Raw genomic sequence first — 11,834 nt, forward strand, 5'->3', positions numbered from 1 at the left:
CAAAAGAAATAAAAAGAAAAATGAAAAAACTCATACATAACATACATAACATAACACTTACTCCTCCCTTTCATTGAACACTAGTATTTCCATCTACCCAATTTATTTTAAACTTTGTTCCCCCATTATTTGTTTATTTTTTTATCCATATTTTTTACTCATCTGTTCATACCCTAGATAAAGAGAACATCAGACACAAAGTTTTCACAATCACACACTCACACTATAAAGTTATATCTTCATATAATCATCTTCAAGAAACAAGGCTACTGGAGCACAGCTCTACATTTCAGGTACTTCCCTTTAGCCACTGAAATACATAAACTGAAATGGGATATCTATATAATACCTAAGAATAACCTCCAGGATAACCTCTCAACTCTGAAATCTCTCAGCCACTGATAGTTTATTTTTTCTCATCTCTCTTCCCCCTTGTGCTGGTTTGAAAGGATTTATGTACTCTAGAAAAGCGTGTTTTAATCCTAACCTATTTTGTAAAGACAGTTGTTTCTTCTAATCCCTATTCAGTACTGCATGTTGGAAACTTTTTAGATTATCTCCATGGAGATGTGACTCAATCAAATGTGGCCATTAAACTTGATTAGGTGGAGACAGGTCTCTCTATCCATCCCAGGTGGGCCTTGATTAGTTTACTGGAATCCTATAAAAGAAGAAGCATTTTGGAGAAAGCTTCAGAATGGCATAGCTATGAAAAGCAGAGTCCAGAAGCCAGCAACCTTTGGAGATGAAGAAGGAAAACACCTCCTGGGGGCGCTTCATGAAACAGGAGACCTGGAGAGAAAGGCAGAAGATGCTGCCGTGTTCGCCATGTGCCTTTACAGATGAGAGAGAAACCCTGACTGTGTTTTCCATGTTCCTTTCCACTTGAGAGAGAAACCCTGAACTTCACTGGCCTTCTTGAATCAAGGTATCTTTCCCTGGATGCCTTAGATTGGACATTTCTATAAACTTAGATTGGGATATTTTCATGGCCTTAGAACTGTAAACTTGTAACTTGTTAAATTCCCCTTTTTAAAAGCCATTCCATTTCTGGTACATTGCATTCCACCAGCTAGCAAACTAGAACACCCCTTTTGGCCAAGAAGGTTTTCTCAATCCCTTGATGCCGGGTCCCAGCTCATCCTGGGATTTATGTCCATGTTGCCAGGGAGATTTACACCCCTGGGAGTCATGTCCCATGCAGAGAGGGGGAAGGTAGAGGTTTATTTGCCATGTCGGCTTAGAGAAATAGGCTACATGTGAGCAACAAAAGAGGTTCTCTGGGGGTGACTCTTAGGCCTAATTTTAAGTAGGCTTAGCCTATCCTTTGCAGGAATAAGTTTCATAGGGGCGAACCCCAAGATCGGGGGCTCGGCCTGTTGATATGGTTGTCCCCACTGCTTGCGAAAGTATCAGAAATTCTCCAAATGGGGAAGTGAATATTCCCTCCTTTCTCCCCATTCCTCTAAGGGGACTCTGCAAATATTTCTTATTCACTGTCCAAATCATCAGAGCAAGTGATCCTTCCCCAACCAATCACAGTGGACTGATCTTTCCACTTAGCAATCACCCTGTGCTCCACAGCCTACCTATATTAGCATGAATGCCAGCGATCCAAAGTCAATCCCTTAACTGAAGTAATACATGAAATCCTTCTCTTTTCCCATAACACTCCTCACGTATTGAGTCATTTCAGATGTTTACTATTCATTACAGTGACTTCTCAATTCACTGAACTCCCTCCCCCATCTTCTTTTTCCTGTGCTCCATCTTCTGATTTTATCTTCATAGATACAATTCTGTGTCATTACCTTGGGACAGATCCACTAGCAACTTGAAGAGATCATCATTGCCTTGTTCTCAATGTGAAGTCTCATGGTCTTAGACCAAAGCAAAAGTGAAAAGTGTCTCCCCGAAAATTGCTCTATCCCACTTGCAAACTTAAAAAATTGTACAGGCTGTCACCAGTTGGCCCAGGTCACTAACATCATGACTCTTCTCTCTCCTACTAAACATCTAGCAGCAAGACACTTAGCTGGCATAGTGGGTGTGCTGCTGTGGTAGTTAGATTGAACCTCATCCGTTGCTGATTACATCTGCAGTTGGCTAGAAGGCGTGCCTGCTGCAATGAATGATGTTTGATTTAATTGGCTGATGCTTAAATGAGAGACTCAACATAGCACAGCCCAAGCAGCTTAGTATACCTCATCTCAGCACTCACAGCTCATCCCAGGCCTTTGGAGATGCAAAAAGGAATCACCTGGGGAAAGGTGTTGGAAACCAGCGGCCTGGAGAGAAGGCCAGCAGAGATCACCTTGTGCCTTTCTGTGTAAGAAAGAACCTCAGTGGAAAGTTAGCTGCCTTTTCTCTGAAGAACTACTGAAATAAATCCCCTTTTATTAAAAGCCAATCCATCTCTGGTGTGTTGATTTTGGCAGCTAGCAAGCTGGTTTGAAAGGATGTATGTACCCTTGAAAAGTCATGTTTTAGTCAAAATCCTATTTCTCCCTGGAAATGTAACCCAATCAAGAGCGGTTGTTAAGTTGGATTAGGGGAGATGTTTCTCCACCCATTTGGGTGGTCTTGATTGGTTTACTGGACTCCTATAAAAGAGAAAATATTATGGAGAATGAGAGATTCAGAGAGAGCAGAGCAGAATGACAAGAAGCAGAGTCTACCAACCAGCGGACTTTGGAGATGAAGAAGGAAAATGCCTCCCAGGGAGCTTCATGAAGCAGGAAGCCAGGAGAGGAAGCTAGCAGATGATACCATATTCGCCACATGACTTTCCAGATGGGAAACCCTGAACTTTATCGGCCTTCTTGAACCAAGGTATCTTTCCCTGGATGCCTTGGATTGGACATTTCTATAGACTTGTTTTAATTGGGACATTTTCTTGGCCTTAGAACTGTAAATTCAGCAACTTATTAAATTCCCCTTTATAAAAGCCATCCCATTTTTGGTATATTGCATTCCAGCAGCTAGCAAACTAGAACAGTAGGCATTTCTTTTAGCTGATGACCAGTTCTTCCCACACTTGAAACTTCTCTAAAACGATGGCTATAATTTGTTTCCATTGGGGTTAAATGGAAAAGACTAGTACGTTTTTGCATAATTAAGATAAAGATTTTCCTTTATAGTTTAGACAAAACAATAACTTAGTATTCAGCCTATTATAAACTCCTTGGGTTATGTCCCCATTCACATAAAACAATATTTCAGCCACAACCAATCAAGTGGTTGTGGGTCTTGCATTGAGCCAGCCATCAAAGAGCCCAGGGTACAACGAGGCAGAGCTACAGAATGGGGCCAATACTTGAGTGGGTGGACGCTGATTGTGCCAAGAAGTCCCACTGTGCCAAGAAGTCCAAAGACATGAGTTGGCTGAATAGCAAACGTTCCCATTTCATCCTAGGTCATTTGCTTGTAGGAATACCGCTCATTCACTGAGGTCTGCTCAGTATCTCTTTGCTAGATTTAGCCAGAACCAGACACAAATGAACTCAAAATAGACAACAAAGAAGAAAATACTGATTACTCCCACAGATATTACTGATTCCTCTCTTCCTTGAGCATCCCTGATAAAGCACAGTATTTAATGTTGGCTCCAGGGTACAAGTTAGAGCCAAAGCACCTCATCTATAACCCACATGTTTGGAATTATGAAGAACAGAGAACTGAAGAAATGTCAGTGCAGTAATTCTGAATTAAATGCAAATGTACTATTTAATTCAATTCGAAGTGTTCAGAACAAATCTGCATCTCTATACAACTGTGTGCAATCGCCTTCTCTTAGAATGAGTACTAATTCAGCAGTACCCCATTACCTAAGAACCTCAGTTTCTGAAATTCTCATCCAACCTGAATGTTAACAGCAACAAAAGGAACAACTACAGAGAGTACACTTACATTGGTTTTACCCAAGCTACCCCTGTATTTATTTGCTACATTTTTTATTTAAAATAAACTTCAACTTTTTTTCCCATTGTAAAACAGATATATATCATGAGAGAAAATGAGACAAATAATAAAAGAAAAAGGAAAAGAATCCCTATGGTTATATTGCTGACAAAGAACTATTGGCTTTTGTTAACTTTTGCTTTACTTTTTCCAGTCTTTGAAACTACACACTATTTCTGGTTTTTTTTTATATATCAGTGCTGTCTAAAACAACTTTCTGAGATGAGGAAAAATTATTTTTGTGACTGGGCTAATTCAGTAGCCACTATTTTTATGTGGCTTCTGAGCACCGGAAATGTGGCTAATGCAACTGGGGGACTCACTTTAAAAATTTTATCTAATTTTAGTTAATTAACATTTAAATTTCAATAGTCACATTGGGCTCAAAGCTACTATAATGGACAATGCAGTTTTAAATTATTGTAATCATTCCTGTATTTTATATAAAATTGTATACCATGCATTTTGTTCAATATTATATCCTCAGCTTTTTTCCATTTTGAAATTCATAAATCTGTGAACTGCTTCACAAAATTATAGTGAGCTTAACTATACCACAATTGTAAAATATTGTGGTTTTTTTTGCACTATTATAGTGTTATAATTTACAACTTTGTATATAACACTTTTCATAGTTTAAATTTTCTTTATAACAGCATATCAAAGCACATGATGACTTTTAAGGCTCTTGATAACAGATTGCCAAGTAGCAACAAGGAGTTATCTGAATTATGTATCCTCTGGTGATGTGTGAACTTGCTCATTTTACTGTCTCCTCTTAAACAGGGGGTTCTTTCTACCCTTTCAAAAATCATTTTCATGTCAAATTACATATGACATGAAATGACATATCACATCACAAATAAGATGAAAAAGTGATAGCTCACTGTCTTGGTTTGAATCTTTTTGCCTATCAGTGAGGTTGAACATTTTCCAATATATTTGCTCACCTGTAGCATTTTCTCTTGTGAATTTTCCATGTCTTTTATTCCATGAGAATTGTCTGCTCGTGTCTTTTGCTCTTAATGTTTCATTATAGATTTCGATGTATTATTTATACACTGAAGTTATTAACCATTATTTAAAATTTTCTTATTAACTTTTTCTCATGTTGAATTTTGGGTGTCTCAAAGGCTTTTTTTTTTTGGGTGCATGCTTGAAATCAAATTAAAATAGCTCCAATACTTTTAAGTTGGGTCTTTCCTAACTTAAAAAAAAGAGTTAAACTTTACTACAAAAATCAATTTTCAGTTTCCCAGTGGGTCTTATCCTTATAAAGCCAACTCAGTTTTTGTACTAGCTAGCTTGGTGAACACAGGTCATAACGAAACCTGAAGAAAGATTTTGCAAGCTATCTTATAGCTGCTAGCAAGGAACGAAGTGTGTTTGAACGTCAGCTTTTTGTTTTACTTGTCTACTTTTTGATTCAGTTTATGAATAATGACCTTGCCAAACTGCTAGAGACTTTGGATAAAGAGAAATAGAAAGACTGTGGAGATATAAAAGTAAAGGATTCAAAAGAAAACAGGCTTGGATGATACAACTGAATCAGGAAACCTTGAATAGCCAAAGGTCCAAAGCAGATATAATGTATTCACCCAAATCAATCACATACAAATCAGCATTTCAAATGGAATCAGAACAAATTCCTGGTGTGTTATGTCAGAAAGATCAAAGTCTGGGGAAAATAGGGCTGAGATGAAAAATCTAAAACAATTTCAATGTAATAGTTCCTTTTTTTGCTTCAAAGTTTTTTTATGGATGGATCAGTTTGGCTCCAAAACAGGTAGCTGCCAATTCTTTGGCCATTATGATAGGTTGATAACAATGAGATAAGAATTAGATTTGCCTTGTGTCCAAAGAGACAAGCTCAAATGACTTGTGTGGATGGCATTTTGAGCTCTGTTCAGTGGGGTACCACCTGAACTGACTGTTCATGAATCAGATACAAACCAAAGTTCTTTCCATCCAGTAATTCTTGGTTTCTAAGCCTTTGCTCTCCTCTTCTTTCACCCTCCAAAATAGCAGGCATATGGGTCAAATTTCCATTGAGAAAGACCAGACAGTAGGTAAATATGGAGAATTAAGATAGGCAATCAATAAATTTGGAACTGAAGGACAGTAATAAACTGATAAATTGATCAAACAATAAGAAAATTAAGGTGAAAGGAGGTGACTGTTGACTTGAAATTTTTCCCATAAGGAACACATAAAATATTCTGAATATAAGTCTCTTGTAAAATTAGTTTAGTTCATTACATTCCTAAGGCTACCTTACATTTTTAAATAATAACAATTGGTCATATAATGAATAGTTTTTTTCTTTTTAACCTCTTTATTTTTGGGGCTAATACATGATGATATGTTTCAGGCTCTAAAAATATCTTTAGCTATATGAATGTTAGTGATTATTTTACATAAAGTTTAAGGTTGATGATAATAATTAACATTTATTTACTACTAACATATACCATACATTGTTTGAAGTACTTTAGTGGATAAAAAGGGTTGGCAAGCTTTTCTAACAAGGGCCAATTAGTAAATATATCAGGCTTTGCAGGTCAAAATATATATTTTTGTCACTCTGTTGTGACTACTCAACTCTGCCGATGTAGTAGGAAAGCATCCACAGACAATATATAAATGAATAAGCATGGCTATATTACAATAAAACTTCTTTGTCAGGCACTGAAATTTGAATTTTATATAATTTTAATGTCATGAAATATTATTATTTTCTCTGACCATTTAAAAATGTAAAAATTTAGCTTGCAAGCTGTACAAGAGATGGTGGGCTGCACTGGGCCCATTTGCAGACTCTTGGTGAGACAGCATTATTTGTCACAATAACTCTAAGCAATAAGTATTATTGTGATGCCTATTTCCTAGGGGAGGGGACTGATAAAAGATAATGTAACACAGCTAGTAAATAGCTAAATACCACAGCTATTTGAATCATAAGCCACAATCATAATTTTTGTGTATACATATATAGATATATATATGTTTGAGTTTATTTCCTTATAATTTATATACAGAGAATTTGCAATGCATGAATAAGCATGCAAATGTGGAAATACAAGGAAAAATAAGGTTGTTGCTTCCCCTACAAATTTGAGCCTTAATTTTCTCCCTAATTGTCTTTTCTCATAATTCTTGATTAGATATTTAATTTCTAAATTTATTTTCCCTTTCTTTAGGAAAAGCATCCGATTTTGTTTCTTCCCGCAGCACAGAGGATGAAACACAAGAAATAGAAACATTGTTTTAATTCATTTGCTTAAATTTTTAACGTCAGGGCAGTAGATCTATCGGCCCAGATGTCACACTTATGCAAAAATGCCTTTCCAGATGTTTTTAAGACCATACATCTGGCATTTTAAACTGACAAAATTATTGTGAAATGGACCTCATTAGAAGATGAAGATATACTTATTTTTTTTGCATGGGTAGGCACTGGAAACGAACCCAGGTCTCCGGCATGGCAGGCGAGAACTCTGCCTGCTGAGCCCCCGGGGCCCATCTGAAGATATACTTTTCATGGCATTTTAAGTAGCTTTTAAAAAATAATTCTACAAAAATCCTTAGTTAATGAGAGCCTAATAATAAGTCTGTATGTGTGGATTTACTCTTTCTCTGCTTTTATGCCCTGTTGCTTCAGGTGACTGACAGACCATGATGGGGGAGGGCAGAGAAAACAGACATGAAAAATTCAAACCAGCTTTGGTTAACATATTTGGTAAAAGGTATGATTATGGGAATTTCTGTAAAATTATTTATTTTGGGTGCACAGGTGCTACAGTGGTAGAATGCTCGCCTTCCATGTGGGAGACCCAGGTTTGATTTCCAGACTATGCACCCCCCCCCAAAAAATGATTTATTTTATCCTTGTTCTAAACCAGTGGTTTGATGCTGACCATGTCACTAGCATGAGATCCTGCACCTTTCAAAAGCAATGCTGACGGCTTAAATACATGGAACGGACACCATTCCCACCGATGGACTGGTAGACAGAACAAATTCCAACAGTAACATCTGAGCTGACTCAAACGACCCCTCCTATGAACACTATAAAGTGCTCAATTACATTCTGCACCTAACACAATAAACAACTTTAAATACAATTAATAAAAACCTCAAAATCATGCAAAATCAACTCCTGCTATAGTGAAAGGGCGTGTGCTTATATGTGATAACTCAGGTACCACTGAGAGAGCAGACAACTTCGAAAGACCTGGGTGAAGATTTTGAAAAATAAGCACGTAAACAAATGCCACTAATTCACATGAGGCAATAAATTAGGTGGGGATCAGGGAAATCTCTGCCTGTGGCCACCAACAGGCAAATTCATATTACAGGGTATTATAATGGAAATTCAGCGAGAGTGCTCATGGTTGGCATATAGCCATGAAAGGGTGTCTCAGATTTAAAACCTTTGAGGTGAAGTAACACTTCAGGTATCCAGACAATATAAATGTGTGGGAAAAGTTATGAACTCACAAGTGCAAATGTACTGGAAACAAGAATATTTGAATGAGGTTAAAAAGAGAAGGCACCAGAACTAATTCTATTGTTGAGACAGACCAGATGAGAGAAATGGGCACCACAGATCTCAAAACTGTCACAGAGGCAAAGCAAGGCAGTAACCAGCTCAGCTACTGAGGATGGACGTATGTTGTAAGCTGGCTACCATTCAGTTTATGGTCAATGTCCATACTGATTGGTTGTCTTTTCTGATTGATTGGTATGGCATCTGTGCCATCAGATACCAATCTTGTTCAATATTCTCTAATATTTAACAAAATACTTGTTAAATATTTTTTAAGTTTATAAGATTTTCTAAGTTTCATTCAACTGAAAGCAGAGATTCTGAAAACTCCCAGTATGTCCTCTGACCCCCCCCATATGCTCATCTTCCTTAAGGTTAAGTGGCCAAGGAGATGCTGTGCCAGCTCCATCTCTCAGCTACCCAGAGGAACTGAAAGTGGAAGGAATTCAGGGCAACAGTGACCATATCCTGTTACTGGTTGTGGCAAAAGAAAAGGAACACAGATTTTAACATTTGTTCCCCCTATTATTTATTTTTATTCCATATGTTCTACTTGTCTGTTGACAAGGTAGATAAAAGGAGCATCAGACACAAGGTGTGCTGGTTTGAAAGGATATATGACCCCCAAGAAAGCCATGTTTTAATATAAATCCCATTTCGTAAAGGTAGAATAATCTCTATTCAATACTGTATGTTTGAAACTGTAATGAGATCATCTTCCTGGTTGATGTGATTTAGTTAAGAATGGTTGTTAAACTGGATTAGGGGATGACATGTCTCCACCCATTTGAATGGGTCTTGTAACATTTTGAAGTCCTATAAAAGAGGAAACATTTTGGAGAATGAGAGACTCAGAGAGGGCAGAGAATGCTGCAGCACCATGAAGCAGAGAGTCCACCAGCCAGTGACCTTTGGAGATGAAGAAGGAAAATGCCTCCCGGGGAGCTTCATGAAATAGGAAGCCAGGAGAGAAAGCTAGCAGATGACGCTGTATTTGCCATGTGCCCTTCCAGCTGAGAGAGAAGTCCTGACTGTGTTTGCCATGTGCCATCTCACTTGAGAGAGAAACCCTGAACTTCATCGGTCTTCTTGAACCAAGGTATCTTTCCCTGGATGCCTTTGATTGGACATTACTATAACCTTGTTGTAATTGGGACATTTCCTTGGCCTTAGAACTGTAAACTAGCAACTCATTAAATCACCCCTTTTAAAAGCCATTCCGTTTCTGGTATATTGCATTCCGGCAGCTAGCAAACTAGTACACAAGGTTTTCACAATCACACAGTCACATTGTGAAAGCTATATCATTATACAGTCATCATCAAGAAACATGGGTGCTGGAACACAGATCTACATTTTCAGGCAGTTCCCTCCAGCCTCTCCATTACATCTTGGATAACAAGGTGATATCTACTTAATACGTAAGAATAACCTCCAGGATAATCTCTCGACTCTGTTTGGAATCTCACAGCCATTGACACTTTGTCTCATTTCACTCTTTCCCTTCTTGGTCAAGAAGGTTTTCTCAATCCCTTGATGCTGGGTCTCAGCTCATTCTAGAGTTTTTCTCAATTCTTGATGCTAAGTCTCAGCTCATGACAGAAATCATAGGATTTCTGTCTCACATTGCCAGGAAGGTCCACACCCCTGGGAGTCATGTCCCATGTAGACCGGGGGAGAGTGGTGAGTTTGCCTGTTGTATTGGCTGGAGACAGAGGCCACATCTGAGCAACAAAAGAGGTTCTCTTGGGGGTGACTCTTAGGCCTAATTTTAATTAGGCTTGACATATCCTTTGTGGGGTTAAGTTTCATGTGAACAAACCCCAAGACTGGGCTCTCAGCCTATAGCTTTGGTTGTCCGCACTGCTTGTGAGAATATCAATAATTCAACTTGGGGAGGTTGAATTTTCCCCCGTTCTCACCATTCCCCGAAGGAGACTTTGCAAATACTTTTCCACTCACTGATCAAATCACTCTGGGATTCACTGGGGTATCACTCTGGACAAACCAATAAAATCTCATGTCTTACCCAAGGGAACACTGATTTTGTGCATGTATTTTTTTTTTTTTTGCATGGGCAGACACCAGGAATCAAACCCAGGTCTCCGGCATGGCAGGCGAGAACTCTGCCACTGAGCCACGTAGCCTGCCCTATGCATGTATCTTTTACCACTGACTTTAGGAACATAATCAGGATCAGCATGCATGGTGAAGATTACACATGGTTTAACTTACCCTTAAAGTTTTATTCTGAAGGTATCTCGCTTCAACATGACCACAGACCACATTGCCATGCCCTGTGCCCAGCACAGATTGGTAGGAGAGGACATGGTTTCTTTAGTGAGCACCAGACGAAGTTTGGTTTTACACTGGGGAGTCATGTGGAATAGAGTTAGTATCACTGCATGCTAGGCTCACACTAAGCCCTGTGAGTTCACACTAGATGAGGTCTGTAAGAGCTGAGGCCAACTGCTCAAACAACTCATTCCATCTCTCTTCTCTGCAATATTTCCCCACATCCTTTCACTGGGTGAAAAGCAGCCCACAGCGTCTTGCGTGACTGACATTTTCTCTTTCTTCTTCCTATTCTCTCTCTCTCTCGCTCTCTTTTTGACAGCCTCCTGACCCATAGAATTGTCTAGAGAGGACGCAGTGAGAAGAAACCATGAAATAAGGAGAGATCAACACAATTACCAAACAACTGTGGGCACTAGTGCTTCATGGTAAGATGTTTTCAATCAGCTTTAGTGCCTTACTACTGTAAAATATCAAGGAACAGCAAACCTTTGAGGAAAGCAGAAGAAACAGATTAGTGCAGGAAGTGGAAAATATTTTTAAAAGCAAAAAAAGTCCTCAGGGACAAGAGAAGATATTGGATCCCCAAAACAAAAACAGGATATTGACTTAAAAAGGGGGAACAGTCAGAAAATTAAAAGGAGCACATGGAGTTTAAAAGAAAAAAAAAGATGGTTTGGAAAACGAAGTCTAAGAAATTTGTCAGGAAATAAAAATAAATGAAAAATTAGCAAAAATTTCAGAAAATGAAAGAATCAATCGAGAGTTTTTCATCTATCTCATGTAGAAAGAGAAAATGGAGAGGAGGAAATCCTCAAATTAATACTAAATTAAAATTTTTCATAATTAAATCCCTAGGTTAAAGGGACCTCAGAAAGGACAAGAAAAATAAAAGACCTACACCAAAACACATCATCTTTAAATTTCAGAATATCTAGGATAAAGGAAAGACCCTCAAACCTTCCATAAAGGACAGGTCCCGTAAAAATGATAAGGAATCAGAAGAGCCATGGATTCTTGGAAGGGAACA

General features: G+C 38.3%; 1 protein-coding gene across 3 annotated transcripts in view; it reads right to left on the minus strand.

Annotated features, from left to right (window-relative positions):
* The window catches only part of GNAQ (G protein subunit alpha q), a 326,720-nt gene that overhangs the window by 18,428 nt on the left and 296,458 nt on the right, over positions 1 to 11,834 (minus strand). The gene's annotated exons all lie outside the window — the stretch shown is intronic.

The sequence above is a fragment of the Tamandua tetradactyla genome, chromosome 2 (genome assembly GCF_023851605.1).
Source record: "Tamandua tetradactyla isolate mTamTet1 chromosome 2, mTamTet1.pri, whole genome shotgun sequence".
Lineage (NCBI taxonomy): Eukaryota > Metazoa > Chordata > Mammalia > Pilosa > Myrmecophagidae > Tamandua > Tamandua tetradactyla.